The sequence below is a fragment of the Camelus bactrianus genome, chromosome 8, assembly GCF_048773025.1.
Source record: "Camelus bactrianus isolate YW-2024 breed Bactrian camel chromosome 8, ASM4877302v1, whole genome shotgun sequence".
Classification (NCBI taxonomy): domain Eukaryota; kingdom Metazoa; phylum Chordata; class Mammalia; order Artiodactyla; family Camelidae; genus Camelus; species Camelus bactrianus.
The window spans coordinates 79422426-79448902 of record NC_133546.1 but is presented as its reverse complement, the minus strand read 5'-3'; positions in this window follow the sequence as shown (position 1 = coordinate 79448902).

The window sequence follows — 26477 nt, the reverse complement described above, 5'->3', positions numbered from 1 at the left end:
AAGGACGGCTTTCACAAACACGTATCTCTCAAAACTGAGCATGTGGAGAGACGTTCGTTCATCTAGCACAAAGGGAATGGGTTGCAGGAGAAACTTTTTCTCTAGTTTCTCAGTCTGTTTCCTAGTGCCGGTTTTAAGTTCCTGCAGTTTTCACTGTAAAACCGAGTTGGAGCTCGTACCTCCCCATATATATGTATGGAGTGGCGTTTGCAATTAAAAAGAAACTTTGTGTTCCCAACAAGCTAGGTGAAGGACGGCTTTCACACACACTTATCACTCAGAACTGAGAATGTGGAGAGACTTTCGTTCATCTAGCACAAATGGAACGGGTTGCAGGAGATACTTTTACTCTGGATTCTCAGTCTGTTTCCTAGTGTCGGTTTGAAGTTCCTGCAGATTTCACTGTAAAACGGACTTGGAGCTAGTACCTGCCCATATATATGTATGGAGTGGAGTTTGCAACTGAAAAGAAACTTTGTGTTCCCAAAAGCTAGGTGAAAAACGGCTTTCACACACACTTATCTCTCAGAACTGAGCATGTGGAGAGACATTCGTTCATCTAGCACAAAGGGAACGGGTTGCAGGAGAAGCTTTTACTCTGGTTTCTCAGTCTGTTTCCTAGTGCCGGTTTGAAGTTCCTGCAGTTTTCACTGTAAAACCGAGTTGGAGCTAGTACCTACCCATATATATGTATGGAGTGGAGTTTGCAAGTGAAAAGAAACTTTGTGTTCTCGACAAGCTAGGTGAAGGACGGCTTTCACACACACTTATCTCTCAGAACTGAGCATGTGGAGAGACGTTCGTTCATCTAGCACAAAGGGAACGTGTTGCAGGAGAAACTTTTACTCTGGTTTCTCAGTCTGTTTCCTAGTGCCGGTTTGAAGTTCCTGCAGTTTGCACTGTAAAACCGAGTTGGAGCTAGTACCTCCCCATATATATGTATGGAGTGGAGTTTGCAACTGAAAAGAAACTTTGTGTTCCCAACAAGCTAGGTGAAGGACGGCTTTCACACACACTTATCTCTCAGAACTGAGCATGTGGAGAGACGTTCGTTCATCTAGAACAAATGGACGGGTTGCAGGAGAAAGTTTTACTCTGGTTTCTCAGTCTGTTTCTTAGTGCCGGTTTGAAGTTCTTGCAGTTTTCACTGTAAAACCGAGTTAGAGCTAGTACCTCCCCATATATATGTATGGATTGGAGTTTGCAACTGAAAAGAAACTTTGTGTTCCCAACAAGCTAGGTGAAGGACGGCTTTCACACACAATTATCTCTCAGAACTGAGCATGTGGAGGGACGTTCGTTCATCTAGCACAAATGGAACGGTTTGCAGGAGAAACTTTTACTCTGGTTTCTCAGTGTGTTTCCTAGTGTCGGTTTGAAGTTCCTGCAGTTTTCACTGTAAAAACGAGTTGGAGCTAGTACCACCCCATATATATGTATGGAGTTTAGTTTGCAACTGAAAAGAAACTATGTGTTCCAAACAAGCTAGGTGAAGGTCGGCTTTCACACACACTTCTCTCTCAGAACTGAGCATGTGGAGAGACGTTCGTTCATCTAGCACAAAGGGAACGTGTTGCAGGAGAAACTTTTACTCTGGTTTCTCAGTCTGTTTCCTAGTGCCGGTTTGTAGTTCCTGCAGTTTTCACTGTAAAACCGAGTTGGAGCTAGTACCTCCCCTATAAATATATGGAGTGGATTTAGCAAGTGAAAATAAACTTTGTGTTCCCAACAAGCTAGGTGAAGGACGGATTTCCCACACACATATCTCTCAGAACTGAGCATGTGGAGAGACGTTCGTTCATCCAGAACAAAGGGAACGGGTTGCAGGAGAAAGTTTTACTCTGGTATCTCAGTCTGTTTCCTAGTGCCGTTTTGAAGTTCCTGCAGATTTCACTGTAAAACCGACTTGGAGCTAGTACCTCCCCATATATATGTATGGAGTGGAGTTTGCATCTGAAAAGAAACTTTGTGTTCCCAACAAGCTAGGTGAAAGACGGCTTTCACACACACTTATCTCTCAGAATTGAGCATGTGGAGAGACATTCGTTCATCTAGCAAAAAGGGAACGGGTTGCAGGAGAAACTTTTACTCTGCTTTCTCAGTCTGTTTCCTAGAGCCCGTTTGAAGTTCCTGCCGTTTTCACTGTAAAACATAGTTGGAGCTAGTACCTCCCCATATATATGTATGGAGTGGAGTTTGCAAGTGAAAAGAAACTTTGTGTTCCCAACAAGCTTGGTGATGTACTGCTTTCACACACACTTATCTCTCAGAACTGAACATGTGGAGAGACGTTCGTTCATCTAGCACAAAGGGAACGGTTTGCAGGAGAAACTTTTACTCTGGTTTCTCAGTCTGTTTTCTAGTGTCGGTTTGAAGTTCCTGCAGTTTTCACTGTAAAACAGTGTTTGAGCTAGTACCACCCCATATATATGTATGGAGTGGATTTTGCAACTGAAAAGAAACTATGTGTTCCCAACAAGCTAGGTGAAGGTCGGCTTTCACACACACTTCTCTCTCAGAACTGAGCATGTGGAGAGACGTTCGTTCATGTAGCACAAAGGGAACTGGTTGCAGGGGAAACTTTTACTCTGTTTCTCAGTCTGTTTCCTAGTGCCGGTTTGAAGTTCCTGCAGTTTTCACTGTAGAACCGAGTTGGAGCTCGTACCTCCCCATATATATGTATGGAGTGGAGTTTGCAAGTGAAAAGAAACTTTGTGTTCCCAACAAGCTAGGTGAAGGACGGCTTCCACACACACTTATTTCTCAGAACTGAACATGTGGAGAGACGTTCGTTCATCTAGCACAAAGGGAACGGGTTGCAGGAGAGAGTATTACTCTGGTTTCTCAGTCTGTTTCCTAGTGCCGGTTTGAATTTTCTGCAGTTTTCACTGTAAAACCGAGTTGGAGGTAGTACCTCCCCATATATATATATGGAGTGGAGTTTGCAACTGAAAAGAAACTTTGTGTTCCCAACAAGCTAGGTGAAGGACGGCTTTCACACACACTTCTCTCTCAGAACTGAGCATGTGGAGAGACGTTCGTTCATCTAGCACAAAGGGAACTGGTTGCAGGGAAACTTTTACTATGTTTTCTCAGTCAGTTTCCTAGTGCCGGTTTGATGTTCCTGCAGTTTTCACTGGAAAACCGAGTTGGAGCTCGTACCTCCCCATATATATGTATGGTTTGGTGTTTGCAACTGAAAAGAAACCTTGTGTTCCCAACAAGCTAGGTGAAGGACGGCTTTCACACACACTTATCTCTCAGAACTGAGCATGTGGAGAGACGTTCGTTCATCTAGCACAAAGGGAACGGTTTGCAGAAGAAACTTTTACTCTGGTTTCTCAGTCTGTTTCCTAGTGTCGGTTTGAAGTTCCTGCAGTTTTCACTGTAAAAACGAGTTGGAGCTAGTACCACCCCTTATATATGTATGGAGTTTAGTTTGCAACTGAAAAGAAACTATGTGTTCCCAACAAGCTAGGTGAAGGTAGGCTTTCACACACACTTCTCTCTCAGAAGTGAGCATGTGGAGAGACTTTCGTTCATCTAGCACAAAGGGAACGTGTTGCAGGAGAAACTTTTACTCTGGTTTCTCAGTTTGTTTCCTAGTGCCGGTTTGAAGTTCCTGCAGTTTTCACTGTAAAATCGAGTTGGAGCTAGTACCTCCCCATATATATGTATGGAGTGGAGTTTGCAACTGAAAAGAAACTTTGTGTTCCCAACAAGCTAGGTGAAGGACGGCTTTCACACACACTTCACTCTCAGAACTGAGCATGATGGGAGACGTTCGTTCATCTAGTACAAAGGGAACTGGTTGCAGGGGAATCTTTTACTATGTTTTCTCAGTCAGTTTCCTAGTGCCGGTTTGAAGTTCCTGCAGTTTTCACTGGAAAACCGAGTTGGAGCTCGTACCTCCCCATATATACGTATGGATTGGTGTTTGCAACTGAAAAGAAACCTTGTGTTCCCAACAAGCTAGGTGAAGGACGGCTTTCACACACACTTATCTCTCAGAACTGAGCATGTGGAGAGACGTTCGTTCATCTAGCACAAAGGGAACGGTTTGCAGGAGAAACTTTTCTCTGGTTTCTCAGTCTGTTTCCTAGTGCCGGTTTCAAGTTCCTGCAGTTTTCACTGTAAAACCGAGTTGGAGCTAGTACCTCTCCATATAAATATATGGAGTGGAGTTAGCAAGTTAAAAGAAACTTTGTGTTCACAACAAGCTAGTTGAAGGACGGCTTTCACACACACTTATCTCTCAGAACTGAGCATGTGTAGAGAAGTTCGTTCATCTAGCACAAATGGAACGGTGTGCAGGAGAAAGTTTTACTCTGGTTTCTCAGTCTGTTTCCTAGTGCCCGTTTGATGTTCCTGCAGTTTTCACTGTAAAACCGAGTTGGAGCTAGTACCACCCCATATATATGTATGGAGTGGAGTTTGCAACTGAAAAGAAACTTTGTGTTCCCAACAAGCTAGTTGAAGGACTGCTTTCACACACACTTATCTCTCAGAACTGAGCATGTGGAGAGACGTTCGTTCATCTAGCACAAAGGGAACGTGTTGCAGGAGAAACTTTTACTCTGGTTTCTCAGTCTGTTTCCTAGTGCCGGTTTGAATTTCCTGCAGTTTTCACTGTAAAACCGAGTTGGAGCTAGTACCACCCCTTATATATGTATGGAGTGGAGTTTGCAACAGAAAAGAAACTATGTGTTCCCAACAAGCTAGTTGAAGGTAGGCTTTCACACACACTTCTCTCTCAGAAGTGAGCATGTGGAGAGACTTTCGTTCATCTAGCACAAAGGGAACGTGTTGCAGCAGAAACTTTTACTCTGGTTTCTCAGTCTGTTTCCTAGTGCCGGTTTCAAGTTCCTGCAGTTTTCAGTGTAAAACAGAGTTGGAGCTAGTACCTCCCCATATAAATATATGGAGTGGAGTTAGCAAGTGAAAAGAATCTTTGTGTTCACAACAAGCTAGGTGAAGGACGGCTTTCACACACACTTATCTCTCAGAACTGAGCATGTGGAGAGAAGTTCGTTCATCTAGCACAAATTGAACGGTGTGCAGGAGAAAGTTTTACTCTGGTTTCTCAGTCTGTTTCCTAGTGCCGGTTTGAAGTTCCTGCAGTTTTCAATGTAAAACAGTGTTGGAGCTAGTACCACCCCATATATATGTATGGAGTGGAGTTTGCAAGTGAAAAGAAACTTTGTGTTCCCAACAAGCTAGTTGAAGGACTGCTTTCACACACACTTATCTCTCAGAACTGAGCATGTGGAGAGACGTTCGTTCATGTAGCCCAAAGGGAACGGGTTGCAGGGGAAACTTTTACTCTGGTTTCTCAGTCTGTTTCCTAGTGCCGGTTTGAAGTTCCTGCAGTTTTCACTGTAAAACTGAGTTGGAGATCGTACCTCCCCATATATATGTATGGAGTGGAGTTTGCAAGTGAAAAGAAACTTTGTGTTCCCAACAAGCTAGGTGAAGGACGGCTTTCACACACACTTATTTCTCAGAACTGAACATGTGGAGAGACGTTCGTTCATCTAGCACAAAGGGAACGGTTTTCAGGAGAGACTATTACTCTGGTTTCTCAGTCTGTTTCCTAGTGCCGGTTTGAATTTCCTGCAGTTTTCACTGTAAAACAGAGTTGGAGCTAGTACCTCCCCATATATATGTATGGAGTGGAATTTGCAACTGAAAAGAAACTTTGTGTTCCCAACAAGCTAGGTGAAGGACGGCTTTCACACACACTTATATATCAGAACTGAGCATGTGGAGAGACGTTCGTTCATCTAGCACAAGGGGAACGGGTTGCAGGAGAAACTTTTACTCTGGTTTCTCAGTCTGTTTCCTAGTGCCGGTTTGAAGTTCCTGCAGTTTTCACTGTAAAACCGAGTTGGAGCTTGTACCTCCCCTTATATATATATGGAGTGGAATTTGCAACTGAAAAGAAACTTTGTTTTCCCAACAAGCTAAGTGAAGTACGGCTTTCACACACACTTTTCTCTCAGAACTGAGCATGTTTAGAGACGTTCGTTCATCTAGCACAAAGGGAACATTTTGCAGGAGAAACTTTTACTCTGGTTACTCAGTCTGTTTCCTAGTGCCGGTTTGAAGTTCCTGCAGTTTTCAGTGTAAAACCGAGTTTGAGCTCGTACATCCCCATATATATGTATGGAGTGGAGTTTGCAACTGAAAAGAAACTTTGTGTTCCCAACAATCTAGGTGAAGGACGGCTTTCACACACACTTATCTCTCAGAACTGAGCATGTGGCGGGACGTTCGTTCATCAAGCACAAAGGGAACGTGTTCCGGGAGAAACTTTTACTCTGGTTCCTCAGTCTGTTTCCTTGTGCCGGTTTGAAGTTCCTGCAGTTTTCACTGTAAAACCGAGTTGGAGCTAGTACCTCCCCATATATATGTATGGAGTGGAGTTTGCAACTGAAAAGAAACTATGTGTTCCCAACAAGCTAGGTGAAGGTAGGCTTTCACACACACATCTCTCTCAGAAGTGAGCATGTGGAGAGACTTTCGTTCATCTAGCACAAAGGGAACGTGTTGCAGGAGAAACTTTTACTCTGGTTTCTCAGTCTGTTTCCTAGTGCCGGTTTGAAGTTCATGCAGTTTTCACTGTAAAACAGAGTTGGAGCTAGTACCTCCCCATATAAATATATGGAGTGGAGTTAGCAAGTGAAAAGAAACTTTGTGTTCACAACAAGCTAGGTGAAGGACGGCTTTCACACACACTTATCTCTCAGAACTGAGCATGTGGAGAGAAGTTCGTTCATCTAGCACAAATTGAACGGTGTGCAGGAGAAAGTTTTACTCTGGTTTCTCAGTCTGTTTCCTAGTGCCGGTTTGAAGTTCCTGCAGTTTTCACTGTAAAACCGAGTTGGAGCTAGTACCACCCCATATATATGTATGGAGTGGAGTTTGCAAGTGAAAAGAAACTTTGTGTTCCCAACAAGCTAGTTGAAGGACTGCTTTCACACACAATTATCTCTCAGAACTGAGCATGTGGAGAGACGTTCGTTCATGTAGCCCAAAGGGAACGGGTTGCAGGGGAAACTTTTACTCTGGTTTCTCAGTCTGTTTCCTAGTGCCGGTTTGAAGTTCCTGCAGTTTTCACTGTAAAACCGAGTTGGAGCTCCTACCTCCCCATATATATGTATGGAGTGGAGTTTGCAAGTGAAAATAAACTTTGTGTTCCCAACAAGCTAGGTGAAGGACGGCTTTCACACACACTTATCACTCAGAACTGAGCATGTGGAGAGACTTTCGTTCATCTAGCACAAAGGGAAAGGGTTGCAGGAGAAACTTTTACTCTGGTTTCTCAGTCTGTTTCCTAGTGCCGGTTTGAAGTTCCTGCAGTTTTCACTGTAAAACCGATTTGGTGCTAGTACCTCCCCATATATATGTATGGAGTGCAGTTTTCAAATGAAAAGGAACTTTGTGTTCCCAACAAGCTAGGTGAAGGACGGCTTTCACACACATTTATCTCTCAGAACTGAACATGTGGAGAGACGTTCGTTCATCTAGAACAAAGGGAAAGGGTTGCAGGGGAAAGTTTTACTCTGGTTTCACAGTCTGTTTCCTGGTGCCGGTTTGAATTTCCTGCAGTTTGCACTGTAAAACCGAGTTGGAGCTTGTAACTCCCCTTATATATGTATGGAGTGGAGTTTGCAACTGAAAAGAAACTTTGTGTTCCCAACAAGCTAGGTGAAGGACGGCTTTCACACACACTTATTTCTCAGAACTGAACATGTGGAGAGACGTTCGTTCATCTAGCACAAAGGGAACGGTTTTCAGGAGAGACTATTACTCTGGTTTCTCAGTCTGTTTCCTAGTGCCGGTTTGAATTTCCTGCAGTTTTCACTGTAAAACAGAGTTGGAGCTAGTACCTCCCCATATATATGTATGGAGTGGAGTTTGCAGCTGAAAAGAAACTTTGTGTTCCCAAAAAGCTAGGTGAAGGACGGCTTTCACACACACTTATCTCTCAGAACTGAGCATGTGGAGAGACGTTCTTTAATCTAGCACAAAGGGAACGGGTGGCAGGAGAAACTTTTACTCTGGATTCTCAGTCTATTTCCTAGTGCCGGTTTGAAGTTCCTGCAGTTTGCACTGTAAAACCGAGTTGGAGCTAGTACCTCCCCATGTATATGTATGGATTGGATTTTTCAACTGAAAAGAAACTTTGTGTTCCCAACAAGCTAGGTGAAGGACGGGTTTCACACACACTTCTCTCTCAGAACTGAGCATGTGGAGAGACGTTCGTTCATCTAGCACAAAGGGAACGTGTTCCGGGAGAAACTTTACTCTGGTTTCTCAGTCTGTTTCGTAGTGCCGGTTTGAATGTCCTGCAGTTTGCACTGTAAAACCGTGTTGGAGATAGTAACTCCCCATATACATGTATGGATTGGAGTTTGCAACTGAAAAGAATCTATGTGTTCCCAACAAGCTATGTGAAGGACGGCTTTCACACACACTTATCTCTCAGAACTGAGCATGTGGAGAGACGTTCCTTCATCTAGCACAAAGAGATCGGGTTGCAGGAGAAACTTTTACTCTGGTTTCTCAGTCTGTTTCCTAGTGCCGGTTTGAAGTTCCTGCAGTTTTCACTGTAAAACCGAGTTGGAGCTAGTTCCTTCCCATATATATGTATGGAGTGGAGTTTGCAACTGAAAAGAAACTTTGTGTTCCCAACAAGCTAGGTGAAGGATGGCTTTCACACAAACTTATCTCTAAGAACTGAGCATGTGGAGAGGCGTTCGTTCATCTAGCACAAAGGGAACGTGTTCCGGGAGAAACTTTTACTCTGGTTTCTCAGTCTGTTTCCTAGTGTCGTTTTGAAGTTCCTGCAGTTTGCACTGTAAAACCGAGTTGGAGCTAGTACCTCCCCATATATATGTATGGAGTGGAGTTTGCAACTGAAAAGAAACTTTGTGTTCCCAACAAGCTATGTGAAGGACGGCTTTCACACACACTTATCTCTCAGAACTGAGCATTTGGAGAGATGTTCGTTCATCTAGCACAAAGGGGATGGGTTGCAGGAGAAACTTTTACCCTGGTTTCTTAGTCTGTTTCTTAGTGCCGGTTTGAAGTTCCTGCAGTTTTCACTGTAAAACCGAGTTGGAGCTAGTACCTCCCCATATAAAAGTATGGAGTGGAGTTTGCAAGTGAAAAGAAACTTTGTGTTCCCAACAAGCTAGGTGAAGGACGGCTTTCACACACACTTATCTCTCAGAACTGAGCATGTGGAGAGACGTTCGTTCATCTAGCACAAAGGGAACTTGTTCCGGGAGGAATTTTTACTCTGGTTTCTCAGTCTGTTTCCTAGTGCCGGTTTGAAGTTCCTGCAGTTTTCACTGTAAAACCGAGTTAGAGCTCGTACCTCCCCATATATATGTATGGAGTGGAGTTTGCAGCTGAAAAGAAACTTTGTGTTCCCAAAAAGCTAGGTGAAGGGCGGCTTTCACACACACTTATCTCTCAGAACTGAGCATGTGGAGAGACGTTCTTTAATCTAGCACAAAGGGAACGGGTGGCAGGAGAAACTTTTACTCTGGATTCTCAGTCTATTTCCTAGTGCCGGTTTGAAGTTCCTGCAGTTTGCACTGTAAAACCGAGTTGGAGCTAGTACCTCCCCATGTATATGTATGGATTGGATTTTTCAACTGAAAAGAAACTTTGTGTTCCCAACAAGCTAGGTGAAGGACGGGTTTCACACACACTTCTCTCTCAGAACTGAGCATGTGGAGAGACGTTCGTTCATCTAGCACAAAGGGAACGTGTTCCGGGAGAAACTTTTACTCTGGTTTCTCAGTCTGTTTCCTAGTGCCGGTTTGAAGGTCCTGCATTTTGCACTGTAAAACCGAGTTGGAGATAGTAACTCCCCATATATATGTATGGATTGGAGTTTGCAACTGAAAATAATCTATGTGTTCCCAACAAGCTATGTGAAGGATGGCTTTCACACACATTTATCTCTCAGAACTGAGCATGTGGAGAGACGTTCGTTCATCTAGCACAAATGGAACGTGTTCCGGGAGAAACTTTTACTCTGGTTTCTCAGTCTGTTTCCTAGTGCCCGTTTGAAGATCCTGCATTTTTTACTGTAAAACCGAGTTGGAGCAAGTACCTCCCCATATATATGTATGGAGTGGAGTTTGCAACTGAAAAGAAACTATGTTTTCCGAACAAGCTAGGTGAAGGACGGCTTTCACACACACTTTTCTCTCAGAAATGAGCATGTGGAGAGACGTTCGTTCATATAGCACAAAGGGAACGGGTTGCAGGAGAATCTTTTACTCTGGTTTCTCAGTCTGTTTCCTAGTGCCGGTTTTAAGTTCCTGCAGTTTTCACTGTAAAACCGAGTTGGAGCTAGTACCTCCCCATATATATGTATGGAGTGGAGTTTGCAAGTGAAAAGAAACTTTGTGTTCCCAACAAGCTCGGTGAAGGACGGCTTTCACACACACTTATCTCTCAGAACTGAGCATGTGGAGAGACGTTCGTTCATCTAGCACAAAGGGAACTTGTTCCGGGAGGAACATTTACTCTGGTTTCTCAGTCTGTTTCCTAGTGCCGGTTTGAAGTTCCTGCAGTTTGCACTGTAAAACCGAGTTGGAGCTAGTACCTCCCCATATATAAGTATGGAGTGGATTTTTCAACTGAAAGGAAACTTTGTGTTCCCTACAAGCTAGTTGAAGGACGGCTTTCACACACACTTTTCTCTCAGAACTGAGCATGTGGGGAGACGTTCGTTCATCTAGCACAAAGGGAACGGGTTGCAGGAGAAACTTTTACTATGGTTTCTCAGTCTGTTTCCTAGTGCCGGTTTTAAGTTCCTGCAGTTTTCACTGTGAAACTGAGTTAGAGCTCGTACCACCCCATATATATGTATGGAGTGGAGTTTGCAGCTGAAAAGAAATTTTGTGTTCCCAACAAGCTAGGTGAAGGACGGCTTTCACACACACTTCTCTCTCAGAACTGAGCATGTGGAGAGACGTTCGTTCATCTAGCACAAAGGGAACGTGTTCCGGGAGAAACTTTTACTCTGGTTTCTCAGTCTGTTTCCTAGTGGCGGTTTGAAGTTCCTGCAGTTTGCACTGTAAAACCGAGTTGGAGCTAGTACCTCCCCATATATATGTATGGAGTGGAGTTTGCAACTGAAAAGAAACTATGTGTTCCCAACAATCTAGGTGAAAGACGGCTTTCACACACACTTATCTCTCAGAACTGAGCATGTGGAGACACGTTCGTTCATCTAGCACAAAATGAACGTGTTCCGTGAGAAACTTTTACTCTGGTTTCTCAGTCTGTTTCCTAGTGCCGGTTTGAAGTTCCTGCAGTTTTTAGTGTAAAACGGAGTTGGAGCTAGTACCTCCCCATATATATGTATGCAGTGGAGTTTGCAAGTGAAAAGAAACTTAGTTTTCCCAACAAGCTAGGTGAATGACGGTTTTCACACACACTTATCTCTCAGAACTGAGCATGTGGAGAGACGTTCTTTCATCTAGCACAAATGGAACGGGTTGCAGGAGAAACTTTTACTCTGATTTCTCAGTCTGTTTCATAGTGCCGGTTTGAAGTTCCTCCAGTTTGAACTGTAAAACCGAGTTGGAGCTAGTACCTCCCCATATATATGTATGGAGTGGAGTTTGCTAGTGAAAAGAAACTTTGTGTTCCCAACAAGCTAGGTGAAGGACGGCTTTCACACACACTTATCTCTCAGAACTGAGCATGTGGAGAGACGTTCGTTCATCAAGCACAAAGGGAAGAGTTTGCAGGAGAAACTTTTACTCCGGTTTCTCAGTCTGTTTCCTAGTGCCGGTTTGAAGTTCCTGCAGTTTTCACTTTAGAAGAGAGTTGGAGCTAGTACCACCCCATATATATGTATGGAGTGTATTTTGCAACTGAAAAGAAACTTTGTGTTCCCAACAAGCTAGGTGAAGTTCGGCTTTCACACACATTTATCTCTCAGAACTGAGCATGTGGAGAGACGTTCGTTCATCTAGCACAAAGAGAACGAGTTGCAGGGAAAACTTTTACTCTGTTTTATCAGTCTGTTTCCTAGTGCTGGTTTGAAGTTCCTGCAGTTTTCACTGTAAAACCGAGTTGGAGCTAGTACCTCCCCATATAAATGTATGGAGTGGAGTTTGCAAGAGAAAAGAATCTTTGTGTTCCCAACAAGCTAGGTGAAGGACGGCTTTCACACACACTTATCTCTCAGAACTGAGCACGTGGAGAGACGTTCGTTCATCTAGCACAAAGGGAACGGGTTGCAGGAGAAACTTTTACCCTGGATTCTTAGTCTGTTTCTTAGTGCCGGTTTGAAGTTCCTGCAGTTTTCACTGTAAAACCGAGTTGGAGCTCGTACCTGCCCATATAAAAGTATGGAGTGGAGTTTGCAAGTGAAAAGAAACTTTGTGTTCCCAACAAGCTAGGTGAAGGACGGCTTTCACACACACTTATCTCTCAGAACTGAGCATGTGGAGAGACGTTCGTTCATCTAGCACAAAGGGAACTTGTTCCGGGAGGAATTTTTACTCTGGTTTCTCAGTCTGTTTCCTAGTGCCGGTTTGAAGTTCCTGCAGTTTTCACTGTAAAACCGAGTTAGAGCTCGTACCTCCCCATATATATGTATGGAGTGGAGTTTGCAGCTGAAAAGAAACTTTGTGTTCCCAAAAAGCTAGGTGAAGGGCGGCTTTCACACACACTTATCTCTCAGAACTGAGCATGTGGAGAGACGTTCTTTAATCTAGCACAAAGGGAACGGGTGGCAGGAGAAACTTTTACTCTGGATTCTCAGTCTATTTCCTAGTGCCGGTTTGAAGTTCCTGCAGTTTGCACTGTAAAACCGAGTTGGAGCTAGTACCTCCCCATGTATATGTATGGATTGGATTTTTCAACTGAAAAGAAACTTTGTGTTCCCAACAAGCTAGGTGAAGGACGGGTTTCACACACACTTCTCTCTCAGAACTGAGCATGTGGAGAGACGTTCGTTCATCTAGCACAAAGGGAACGTGTTCCGGGAGAAACTTTTACTCTGGTTTCTCAGTCTGTTTCCTAGTGCCGGTTTGAAGGTCCTGCATTTTGCACTGTAAAACCGAGTTGGAGATAGTAACTCCCCATATATATGTATGGATTGGAGTTTGCAACTGAAAATAATCTATGTGTTCCCAACAAGCTATGTGAAGGATGGCTTTCACACACATTTATCTCTCAGAACTGAGCATGTGGAGAGACGTTCGTTCATCTAGCACAAAAGGAACGTGTTCCGAGAGAAACTTTTACTCTGGTTTCTCAGTCTGTTTCCTAGTGCCGGTTTGAAGTTCCTGCAGTTTGCACGGTAAAACCGAGTTGGAGCTAGTACCTCCCCATATATATGTATGGAGTGGAGTTTGCAACTGAAAAGAAACTTTGTGTTCCCAACAAGCTAGGTGAAGGACGGCTTTCACACAGACTTATCTCTCAGAACTGAGCATGTGGAGAGACGTTCGTTCATCTAGCACAAAGGGAACGGGTTCCGGGAGAAACTTTTACTCTGGTTTCTCAGTCTGTTTCCTAGTGCCCGTTTGAAGATCCTGCATTTTTTACTGTAAAACCGAGTTGGAGCAAGTACCTCCCCATATATATGTATGGAGTGGAGTTTGCAACTGAAAAGAAACTATGTTTTCCGAACAAGCTAGGTGAAGGATGGCTTTCACACACACTTTTCTCTCAGAAATGAGCATGTGGAGAGACGTTCGTTCATATAGCACAAAGGGAACGGGTTGCAGGAGAATCTTTTACTCTGGTTTCTCAGTCTGTTTCCTAGTGCCGGTTTTAAGTTCCTGCAGTTTTCACTGTAAAACCGAGTTGGAGCTAGTACCTCCCCATATATATGTATGGAGTGGAGTTTGCAAGTGAAAAGAAACTTTGTGTTCCCAACAAGCTCGGTGAAGGACGGCTTTCACACACACTTATCTCTCAGAACTGAGCATGTGGAGAGACGTTCGTTCATCTAGCACAAAGGGAACTTGTTCCGGGAGGAACATTTACTCTGGTTTCTCAGTCTGTTTCCTAGTGCCGGTTTGAAGTTCCTGCAGTTTGCACTGTAAAACCGAGTTGGAGCTAGTACCTCCCCATATATAAGTATGGAGTGGATTTTTCAACTGAAAAGAAACTTTGTGTTCCCTACAAGCTAGGTGAAAGACGGCTTTCACACACACTTATCTCTCAGAACTGAGCATGTGGAGACACGTTCGTTCATCTAGCACAAAATGAACGTGTTCCGTGAGAAACTTTTACTCTGGTTTCTCAGTCTGTTTCCTAGTGCCGGTTTGAAGTTCCTGCAGTTTTTAGTGTAAAACGGATTTGGAGCTAGTACCTCCCCATATATATGTATGGAGTGGAGTTGGCAAGTGAAAAGAAACTTAGTTTTCCCAACAAGCTAGGTGAATGACGGTTTTCACACACACTTATCTCTCAGAACTGAGCATGTGGAGAGACGTTCTTTCATCTAGCACAAATGGAACGGGTTGCAGGAGAATCTTTTACTCTGATTTCTCAGTCTGTTTCCTAGTGCCGGTTTGAAGTTCCTCCAGTTTGAACTGTAAAACCGAGTTGGAGCTAGTACCTCCCCATATATATGTATGGAGTGGAGTTTGCTAGTGAAAAGAAACTTTGTGTTCCCAACAAGCTAGGTGAAGGACGGCTTTCACACACACTTATCTCTCAGAACTGAGCATGTGGAGAGACGTTCGTTCATCAAGCACAAAGGGAAGAGTTTGCAGGAGAAACTATTACTCCGGTTTCTCAGTCTGTTTCCTAGTGCCGGTTTGAAGTTCCTGCAGTTTTCACTTTAGAAGAGAGTTGGAGCTAGTACCACCCCATATATATGTATGGAGTGTATTTTGCAACTGAAAAGAAACTTTGTGTTCCCAACAAGCTAGGTGAAGTTCGGCTTTCACACACATTTATCTCTCAGAACTGAGCATGTGGAGAGACGTTCGTTCATCTAGCACAAAGGGAACGGTTTGCAGGGAAAACTTTTACTCTGTTTTATCAGTCTGTTTCCTAGTGCTGGTTTGAAGTTCCTGCAGTTTTCACTGTAAAACCGAGTTGGAGCTAGTACCTCCCCATATAAATGTATGGAGTGGAGTTTGCAAGAGAAAAGAATCTTTGTGTTCCCAACGAGCTAGGTGAAGGACGGCTTTCACACACACTTATCTCTCAGAACTGAGCACGTGGAGAGACGTTCGTTCATCTAGCACAAAGGGAACGGGTTGCAGGAGAAACTTTTACTCTGGTTTCTCAGTCTGTTTCCTAGTGCCGGTTTGAAGTTCCTGCATTTTGCACTGTAAAACCGAGTTGGAGTTAGTACCTCCCCATACATATGTATGGAGTGGAGTTTGCAACTGAAAAGAAACTTTGTGTTCCCAACAAGCTAGGTGAAGGACGGCTTTCACACACACTAATCTCTCAGAACTGAGCATGTGGAGAGACGTTCGTTCATCTAGCACAAAGGGAACGGATTGCAGGATAAACTTTTACTCTGGTTTCTCAGTCTGTTTCCTAGTTCCGGTTTGAAGTTCCTCCAGTTTGAACTGTAAAACCGAGTTGGAGCTAGTACCTCCCCATATATATGTATGGAGTGGATTTTGCAACTGAAAAATAACTATGTTTTCCCAGCAAGCTATGTGAAAGATGGCTTTCACACACACTTATCTCTCAGAACTGAGCATGTGGAGAGACGTTCGTTCATCTAGCACAAAGGAACGGGTTGCAGGAGAAACTTTTACTCTGTTTTCTCAGTCTGTTTCCTACTGCCGGTTTTAATTTCCTGCAGTTTTTACTGTAAAACCGAGTTGGAGCTAATACCTCCCCTATATATGTATGGAGTGGTGTTTGCAAGTGAAAAGAAACTTAGTATTCCCAACAAGCTAGGTGAAGGACGGCTTTCACACACACTTATCAGTCAGAACTGAGCATGTGGAGAGACGTTCGTTCATCTAGCACAAATGGAACGGGTTGCAGGAGAAACTATTACTCTGATTTCTCAGTGTGTTTCCTAGTGCCGGTTTGAAGTTCCTGCAGTTTTCACTGTAAAACCGAGTTGGAGCTAGTACCTCCCCATATATATATATGGAGTGTATTTTGCAACTGAAAAAAAAATTTGTGTTCCCAGCAAGCTAGGTGAAAGACGGCTTTCACACACAATTATCTCTCAGAACTGAGCATGTGGAGAGACGTTCGTTCATCTAGCACAAAGGGAACACGTTGCAGAAGAATCTTTTACTCTGGTTTCTCAGGCTGTTTCCTAGTTCCCGTTTGAAGTTCCTGCAGTTTTCACTGTAAAACCGAGTTTTTGCTAGTACCTCCCCATATATATGTATGGAGTGTAGTTTGCAACTGAAAAGAAACTTTGTGTTCCCAACAAGCTAGGTGAAGTACGGCTTTCACACACACTTATCTCTCAGAACTGAGCATGAGGAGAGACGTTCATTCATCTAGCACAAAGGGAACGGTTTGCAAGAGAAAATTTTACTCTGGTTTCTCAGTCTGTTTCCTAGTGCCGGTATGAAGTTCCTGCAGTTTTCACTGTAAAACCGAGTTGGAGATAGTACCTCACCATATATATGTATGGAGTGGAGTTTGCTAGTGAAAAGAAACTTTGTGTTCCCAACAAGCTAGGTGAAGGACGGCTTTCACACACACTTATCTCTCAGAACTGAGCATGTGGAGAGACGTTCGTTCATCAAGCACAAAGGGAAGAGTTTGCAGGAGAAACTTTTACTCTGGTTTCTCAGTCTGTTTCCTAGTGCCGGTTTGAAGTTCCTGCAGTTTTCACTTTAGAAGAGAGTTGGAGCTAGTACCACCCCATATATATGTATGGAGTGTATTTTGCAACTGAAAAGAAACTTTGTGTTCCCAACAAGCTAGGTGAAGGTCGGCTTTCACACACATTTATCTCTCAGAACTGAGCATGTGGAGAGACGTTCGTTCATCTAGCACAAAGAGAACGAGTTGCAGGGAAAACTTTTACTCTGTTTTATCAGTCTGTTTCCTAGTGCTGGTTTGAAGTTCCTGCAGTTTTCACTGTAAAACCGAGTTGGAGCTAGTACCTCCCCATATAAATGTATGGAGTGGAGTTTGCAAGAGAAAAGAATCTTTGTGTTCCCAACAAGCTAGGTGAAGGACGGCTTTCACACACACTTATCTCTCAGAACTGAGCACGTGGAGAGACGTTCGTTCATCTAGCACAAAGGGAACGGGTTGCAGGAGAAACTTTTACTCTGGTTTCTCAGTCTGTTTCCTAGTGCCGGTTTGAAGTTCCTGCATTTTGCACTGTAAAACCGAGTTGGAGTTAGTACCTCCCCATATATATGTATGGAGTGGAGTTTGCAACTGAAAAGAAACTTTGTGTTCCCAACAAGCTAGGTGAAGGACGGCTTTCACACACACTAATCTCTCAGAACTGAGCATGTGGAGAGACGTTCGTTCATCTAGCAGAAAGGGAACGGATTGCAGGATAAACTTTTACTCTGGTTTCTCAGTCTGTTTCCTAGTTCCGGTTTGAAGTTCCTCCAGTTTGAACTGTAAAACCGAGTTGGAGCTAGTACCTACCCATATATATGTATGGAGTGGAGTTTGCAAGTGAAAAGAAACTTAGTATTCCCAACAAGCTACGTGAAGGACGGCTTTCACACACACTTCTGTCTCGGAACTGAGCATGTGGAGAGACGTTCGTTCATTTAGAACAAAGGGAACGGTATGCAGGGGAAACTTTTACTCTGGTTTCTCAGTCTGTTTCCTAGTGCCGGTTTGAAGTTCCTGCAGTTTTCACTGTAAAACGGAGTTTTTGCTAGTACCTCCCCATATATATGTATGGAGTGGAGTTTGCAACTGAAAAGAAACTTTGTGTTCCCAACAAGCTACGTGAAGGAAGGCTTTCACACACACTTCCCTCTCAGAACTGAGCATGTGGAGAGACGTTCGTTCATCTAGCACAAAGGGAACGGTTTGCAGGTGAAACTTTTACTCTGGTTTCTCAGTCTGTTTCCTAGTGCCGGTTTGAAGTTCCTGCAGTTTTCACTGTAAAACCGAGTTGGAGCTAGTACCTCCCCTATATATATGTATGGAGTGGATTTTGCAACTGAAAAGAAACTTAGTGATCCCAACAAGCTAGGTGAAGGACGGCTTTCACACACACTTATCTCTCAGAACTGAGCATGTGGTGAGAAGTTCGTTCATCTAGCACAAAGGGAACGGGTTGCAGGAGAAACATTTACTCTGTTTTCTCAGTCTGTTTCCTAGTGCCGTTTTGAAGTTCCTGCAGTTTTCACTGTAAAACAGTGTTGGAGCTAGTACTTCCCCATATATATGTATGGAATGGAGTTTGCAAGTGAAAAGAAACTTTGTGTTCCCAACAAGCTGGGTGAAGTACGGCTTTCACACACACTTATCTCTCAGAACTCAGCATGTGGAGAGACGTTCGTTAATCTAGCTCAAAGAGAACGGGTTGCAGGAGAAACTTTTACTCTGGTTTCTCAGTCTGTTTCCTAGTGCCGGTTTGAAGTTCCTGCATTTTGCACTGTAAAACCGAGTTGGAGCTAGTACCTCCCCATATATATGTAAGGAGTGGAGTTTGCAAGTGAAAAGAAACTTTGTGTTCCCAACAAGCTAGGTGAAGGACGGCTTTCACACACACTTATCTCTCAGAACTGAGCATGTGGAGAGACGTTCGTTCATCAAGCACAAATGGAAGAGGTTGCAGGAGAAACTTTTACTATGGTTTCTCAGTCTGTTTCCTAGTGCCGGTTTGAAGTTCCTGCAGTTTTCACTGTAGAAGAGTGTTGGAGCTACTACCTCCCCATATATATGTATGGAGTGTATTTTGCAACTGAAAAGAAAGTTTGTGTTCCCAACAAGCTAGGTGAAAGTCGGCTGTCACACACATTTTTCTCTCAGAACTGAGCATGTGGAGAGACGTTCGTTCATCATGCACAAAGGGAAGAGTTTGCAGGAGAAACTTTTACTCTGGTTTCTCAGTCTGTTTCCTAGTGCCGGTTTGAAGTTCCTGCAGTTTTCACTTTAGAAGAGAGTTGGAGCTAGTACCACCCCATATATATGTATGAAGTGTATTTTGCAACTGAAAAGAAACTTTGTGTTCCCAACAAGCTAGGTGAAGGTCGGCTTTCACACACATTTATCTCTCAGAACTGAGCATGTGGAGAGACGTTCGTTCATCTAGCACAAAGAGAACGAGTTGCAGGGAAAACTTTTACTCTGTTTTATCAGTCTGTTTCCTAGTGCTGGTATGAAGTTCCTGCAGTTTTCACTGTAAAACCGAGTTGGAGCTAGTACCTCCCCATATAAATGTATGGAGTGGAGTTTGCAAGAGAAAAGAATCTTTGTGTTCCCAACAAGCTAGGTGAAGGACGGCTTTCACACACACTTATCTCTCAGAACTGAGCACGTGGAGAGACGTTCGTTCATCTAGCACAAAGGGAACGGGTTGCAGGAGAAACTTTTACTCTGGTTTCTCAGTCTGTTTCCTAGTTCCGGTTTGAAGTTCCTCCAGATTGAACTGTAAAACCGAGTTGGAGCTAGTACCTCCCCATATATATGTATGGAGTGGATTTTGCAACTGAAAAATAACTATGTTTTCCCAGCAAGCTATGTGAAAGAAGGCTTTCACACACACTTATCTCTCAGAACTGAGCATGTGGAGAGACGTTCGTTCATCTAGCACAAAGGGAACACGTTGCAGGAGAATCTTTTACTCTGGTTTCTCAGGCTGTTTCCTAGTGCCGGTTTGAAGTTCCTGCAGTTTTCACTGTAAAACCGAGTTTTTGCTAGTACCTCCCCATATATATGTATGGAGTGTAGTTTGCAACTGAAAAGAAACTTTGTGTTCCCAACAAGCTAGGTGAAGTACGGCTTTCACACACACTTATCTCTCAGAACTGAGCATGAGGAGAGACGTTCGTTCATCTAGCACAAAGGGAACGGTTTGCAAGAGAAAATTTTACTCTGGTTTCTCAGTCTGTTTCCTAGTGCCGGTATGAAGTTCCTGCAGTTTTCACTGTAAAACCGAGTTGGAGATAGTACCTCCCCATATATATGTATGGAGTGGAGTTTGCAAGAGAAAAGAAACTTAGTGTTCCCAACAAGCTAGGTGAAGTACGGCTTTCACACACACTTATCTCTCAGAACTGAGCATGTGGTGAGACGTTCGTTCATCTAGCAGAAAGGGAACGGGTTGCAGGAGAAACATTTACTCTGTTTTCTCAGTCTGTTTCCTAGTGCCGGTTTGAAGTTCCTGCAGTTTTCACTGTAAAACCGAGTTGGAGCTAGTACCTCACCATATATATGTATGGAGTGGAGTTTGCTAGTGAAAAGAAACTTTGTGTTCCCAACAAGCTAGGTGAAGGACGGCTTTCACACACACTTATCTCTCAGAACTGAGCATGTGGAGAGACGTTCGTTCATCAAGCACAAAGGGAAGAGTTTGCAGGAGAAACTTTTACTCTGGTTTCTCAGTCTGTTTCCTAGTGCCGGTTTGAAGTTCCTGCAGTTTTCACTTTAGAAGAGAGTTGGAGCTAGTACCACCCCATATATATGTATGGAGTGTATTTTGCAACTGAAAAGAAACTTTGTGTTCCCAACAAGCTAGGTGAAGGTCGGCTTTCACACACATTTATCTCTCAGAACTGAGCATGTGGAGAGACGTTCGTTCATCTAGCACAAAGAGAACGAGTTGCAGGGAAAACTTTTACTCTGTTTTATCAGTCTGTTTCCTAGTGCTGGTTTGAAGTTCCTGCAGTTTTCACTGTAAAACCGAGTTGGAGCTAGTACCTCCCCATATAAATGTATGGAGTGGAGTTTGCAAGAGAAAAGAATCTTTGTGTTCCCAACAAGCTAGGTGAAGGACGGCTTTCACACACACTTATCTCTCAGAACTGAGCACGTGGAGAGACGTTCGTTCATCTAGCACAAAGGGAACGGGTTGCAGGAGAAACTTTTACTCTGGTTACTCATTCTGTTTCCTACTGCCGGTTTGAAGTTCCTGCAGTTTTTACTGTAAAACCGAGTTGGAGCTTGTACCTCCCCTATATATATGTATGGAGTGGAGTTTGCAAGTGAAAAGAAACTTAGTGTTCCCAACAAGCTAGGTGAAGGACGGCTTTCACACACACTTATCTCTCAGAACTGAGCATGTGGTGAGACGTTCGTTCATCTAGCAGAAAGGGAAAGGGTTGCAGGAGAAACATTTACTCTGTTTTCTCAGTCTGTTTCCTAGTGCCGTTTTGAAGTTCCTGCAGTTTTCACTGTAAAACAGTGTTGGAGCTAGTACTTCCCCATATATATGTATGGAATGGAGTTTGCAAGTGAAAAGAAACTTTGTGTTCCCAACAAGCTAGGTGAAGGACGGCTTTCACACACACTTATGTCTCAGATCTGAGCATGTGGAGAGACGTTCGTTCATCTAGCACAAAGGGAATGGGTTGCAGGAGAAACTTTTACTCTGGTTTCTCATTCTGTTTCCTACTGCCGGTTTGAAGTTCCTGCAGTTTTTACTGTAAAACCGAGTTGGAGCTAGTACCTACCCATATATATGTATGGAGTGGAGTTTGCAAGTGAAAAGAAACTTAGTATTCCCAACAAGCTACGTGAAGGACGGCTTTCACACACACTTCTGTCTCGGAACTGAGCATGTGGAGAGACGTTCGTTCATTTAGAACAAATGGAACGGTTTGCAGGAGAAACTTTTACTCTGGTTTCTCAGTCTGTTTCCTAGTGCCGGTTTGAAGTTCCTCCAGTTTGCACTGTAAAACCGAGTTGGAGCTAGTACATCCCCATATATATATATGGAGTGGATTTTGCAACTGAAAAAAAATTTGTGTTCCCAGCAACCTGGGTGAAAGACGGCTTTCACACACACTTATCTCTCAGAACTGAGCATGTGTAGAGACGTTAGTTCATCTAGCTCAAAGGGAAAGCATTGCAGAAGAAACTTTTACTCTGGTTTCTCAGGCTGTTTCCTAGTGCCGGTTTGAAGTTCCTGCAGTTTTCACTGTAAAACCGAGTTTTTGCTAGTACCTCCCCATATATATGTATGGAGTGGAGTTTGCAACTGAAAAGAAACTTTGTGTTCCCAACAAGCTACGTGAAGGAAGGCATTCACACACACTTCCCTCTCAGAACTGAGCATGTGGAGAGACGTTCGTTCATCTAGCACACAGGGATCGGTTTGCAGGTGAAACTTTTACTCTGGTTTCTCAGTCTGTTTCCTAGTGCCGGTTTGAAGTTCCTGCAGTTTTCACTGTAAAACCGAGTTGGAGCTAGTACCTCCCCTATATATATGTATGGAGTGGATTTTGCAACTGAAAAGAAACTTAGTGTTCCCAACAAGCTAGGTGAAGGACGGCTTTCACACACACTTATCTCTCAGAACTGAGCATGTGGTGAGAATTTCGTTCATCTAGCACAAAGGGAACGGGTTGCAGGAGAAACATTTACTCTGTTTTCTCAGTCTGTTTCCTAGTGCCGGTTTGAAGTTCCTGCAGTTTTCACTGTAAAACAGAGTTGGAGCTAGTACTTCCCCATATATATGTATGGAATGGAGTTTGCAAGTGAAAAGAAACTTTGTGTTCCCAACAAGCTGGGTGAAGTACGGCTTTCACACACACTTATCTCTCAGAACTCAGCATGTGGAGAGACGTTCGTTAATCTAGCTCAAAGAGAACGGGTTGCAGTAGAAACTTTTACTCTGGTTTCTCAGTCTGTTTCCTAGTGCCGGTTTGAAGTTCCTGCATTTTGCACTGTAAAACCGAGTTGGAGCTAGTACCTCCTCATATATATGTAAGGAGTGGAGTTTGCAAGTGAAAAGAAACTTTGTGTTCCCAACAAGCTAGGTGAAGGACGGCTTTCACACACACTTATCTCTCAGAACTGAGCATGTGGAGAGACGTTCGTTCATCAAGCACAAATGGAAGAGGTTGCAGGAGAAACTTTTACTCTGGTTTCTCAGTCTGTTTCCTAGTGCCGGTTTGAAGTTCCTGCAGTTTTCACTGTAGAAGAGTGTTGGAGCTACTACCTCCCCATATATATGTATGGAGTGTATTTTGCAACTGAAAAGAAAGTTTGTGTTCCCAACAAGCTAGGTGAAAGTCGGCTGTCACACACATTTTTCTCTCAGAACTGAGCATGTGGAGAGACGTTCGTTCATCTAGCACAAATAGAACGAGTTGCAGGGAAAACTTTTACTCTGTTTTCTCAGTCAGTTTCCTAGTGCTGGTTTGAAGTTCCTGCAGTTTTCACTGTAAAACCGATTTGGAGCTTGTACCTCCCCATATAAATTTATGGAGTGGAGTTTGCAAGAGAAGAGAAACTTTGTGTTCCCAACAAGCTCGGTGAAGGACGGCTTTCACACACACTTCTGTCTCGGAACTGAACATGTGGAGAGATGTTCATTCATCTAGCACAAAGAGAATTGGTTGCAGGGGAAACATTTACTCTGGATTCTCAGTCTGTTTCCTAGTGCTGGTTTGAAGTTCCTGCAGTTTTAACTGTAAAACCGAGTTGGAGCTACTACCTCCCCATATATATATGGAGTGCAGTTTGCATGTTAAAAGAAACTTTGTGTTCCCAACAAGCTAGGTGAAGGACGGCTTTCACACACAATTTTCTCTCAGACCTGAGCATGTGGAGAGACGTTCGTTCATCTAGCACAAATGGAACGGGTTGCAGGAGAAAATTTTACTCTGGTTTCTCAGACTGTTTCCTAGTTCCGGTTTGAAGTTCCTGCAGTTTTCACTGTAAAACCGAGTTGGTGCTCGTACCTCCCCATATATATGTATGGAGTTGAGTTTGCAAGTGAAAAGAAACTCTGTGTTCCCTACAAGCTAGGTGAATAACGGCTTTAACACACTCTTCTCTCTCAGAACTGAGCATGTGGAGAAACATTCGTTCATCTAGCACAAAGGGAACGGTTTGCAGGAAAAACTTTTACTCTGGTTTCTCAGTCTGTTTCCTAGTGCCGGTTTGAAGTTCCTGCAGTTTTCACTGTAAAACCGAGTTGGAGCTAGTACCTCCCCATATATATATATGGAGTGGATTTTGCAACTGAAAATAAATTTGTGTTCCCAGCAAGCTGGGTGAAAGACGGCTTTCACACACACTTATCTCTCAGAACTGAGCATGTGGAGAGACGTTAGTTTATCTAGCACAAAGGGAAAGCGTTGCAGAAGAAACTTTTACTCTGGTTTCTCAGGCTGTTTCCTAGTGCCGGTTTGAAGTTCCTGCAGTTTGCACTGTAAAACAGAGTTGGAGCTAGTACCTCCCCATATAAATGTATGGAGTGGAGTTTGCAAATGAAAAGAATCTATGTGTTCCCAACAAGCTAGGTGAAGGACGGCTTTCACACACACTTATCTCTCAGAACTGAGCATGTGGAGAGACGTTCGTTCATCTAGCACAAAGGGAAAGGGTTGCAGGAGAAACTTTTACTCTGGTTTCTCAGTCTGTTTCCTAGTGCCGGTTTGAAGTTCCTGCAGTTTTCACTGTAAAACCGAGTTGGATCTAGTACCTCCCCATATAAATGTATGAAGTGGACTTTGCAACTGAAAAGAAACTTTGTGTTCCCAACAAGCTAGGTGAAGGACGGCTTTCACACACACTTATCTCTCAGAACTGAGCATGTGGAGAGACGTTCGTTCATCTAGCACAAATGGAACGGTTTGCAGGAGAAACTTTTACTCTGATTTCTCAGTCTGTTTCCTAGTGCCGGTTTGAAGTTCCTCCAGTTTTCACTGTAAAACCGAGTTGGAGCTTGTACCTCCCCTATATATATGAATGGAGTGGAGTTTGCATGTGAAAAGAAACTTAGTGTTCCCAACAAGCTAGGTGAAGGACGGCTTTCACACACACTTATCTCTGAGAACTGAGCATGTGGTGAGACGTTCGTTCATCTAGCACAAAGGGAACGGGTTGCAGGAGAAACTTTTACTCTGGTTTCTCAGTCTGTTTCCTAGTGCCGGTTTGAAGTTCCTGCAGTTTTCAGTGTAAAACAGATTTGGAGCTAGTACTTCCCCATATATATGTATGGAATGGAGTTTGCAAGTGAAAAGTAACTTTGTGTTCCCAACTAGCTAGGTGAAGGACGGCTTTCACACACACTTATCTCTCAGAACTGAGCATGTGGAGAGACGTTCGTTCATCTAGCACAAAGAGAACGAGTTGCAGGGAAAACTTTTACTCTGTTTTCTCAGTCTGTTTCCTAGTGCTGGTTTGAAGTTCCTGCAGTTTTCACTGTAAAACCGAGTTGGAGCTAGTACCTCCCCATATAAATGTATGGAGTGGAGTTTGCAAGAGAAAAGAATGTTTGTGTTCCCAACAAGCTAGTTGAAGGACGGCTTTCACACACACTTCTGTCTCGGAACTGAGCATGTGGAGAGACGTTCGTTCATTTAGAACAAATTGAACGGTTTGCAGGGGAAACTTTTACTCTGGTTTCTCAGTCTGTTTCATAGTGCCGGTTTGAAGTTCCTGCAGTGTACAGTGTAAAAGCGAGTTGGAGCTAGTACCTCCCCATATATATGTATGGAGTGCAGTTTGCATGTTAAAAGAAACTTTGTGTTCCCAACAAGCTAGGTGAAGGACGGCTTTCACACACAATTTTCTCTCAGACCTGAGCATGTGGAGAGACGTTCGTTCATCTAGCACAAATGGAACGGGTTGCAGGAGAAAATTTTACTCTGGTTTCTCAGTCTGTTTCCTAGTTCCGGTTTGAAGTTCCTGCAGTTTTCACTGTAAAACCGAGTTGGTGCTCGTACCTCCCCATATATATGTATGGAGTTGAGTTTGCAAGTGAAAAGAAACTCTGTGTTCCCTACAAGCTAGGTGAATAACGGCTTTAACACACTCTTCTCTCTCAGAACTGAGCATGTGGAGAAACATTCGTTCATCTAGCACAAAGGGAACGGTTTGCAGGAAAAAATTTTACTCTGGTTTCTCAGTCTGTTTCCTAGTGCCGGTTTGAAGTTCCTGCAGTTTTCACTGTAAAACCGAGTTGGAGCTAGAACCTCCCCATATATATGTATGGAGTGGAGTTTGCAACTGAAAAGAAACTTTGTTTTCCCAACAAGTTAGTTGAAGGACGGCTTTCACACACACTTATCTCTCAGAACTGAGCATGTTGGGAGACGTTCGTTCATCTAGCACAAATGGAACTGTTTGCAGGAGAAACTTTTACTCTGGTTTCTCAGTCTGTTTCCTAGTGCCGGTTTGAAGTTCCTGCAGTTTTCACTGTAAAAACGAGTTGGAGCTAGTTCCTCCCCATATATATGTATGGAGTGGAGTTTGCAAGTGAAAAGAAACTTTGTGTTCCCAACCAGCTAGTTGAAATACGGCATTCACACACACTTATCTCTCAGAACTGAGCATGTGGAGAGACGTTCGTTCATCTAGCATAAAGGGAACGGGTTGCAGGAGAA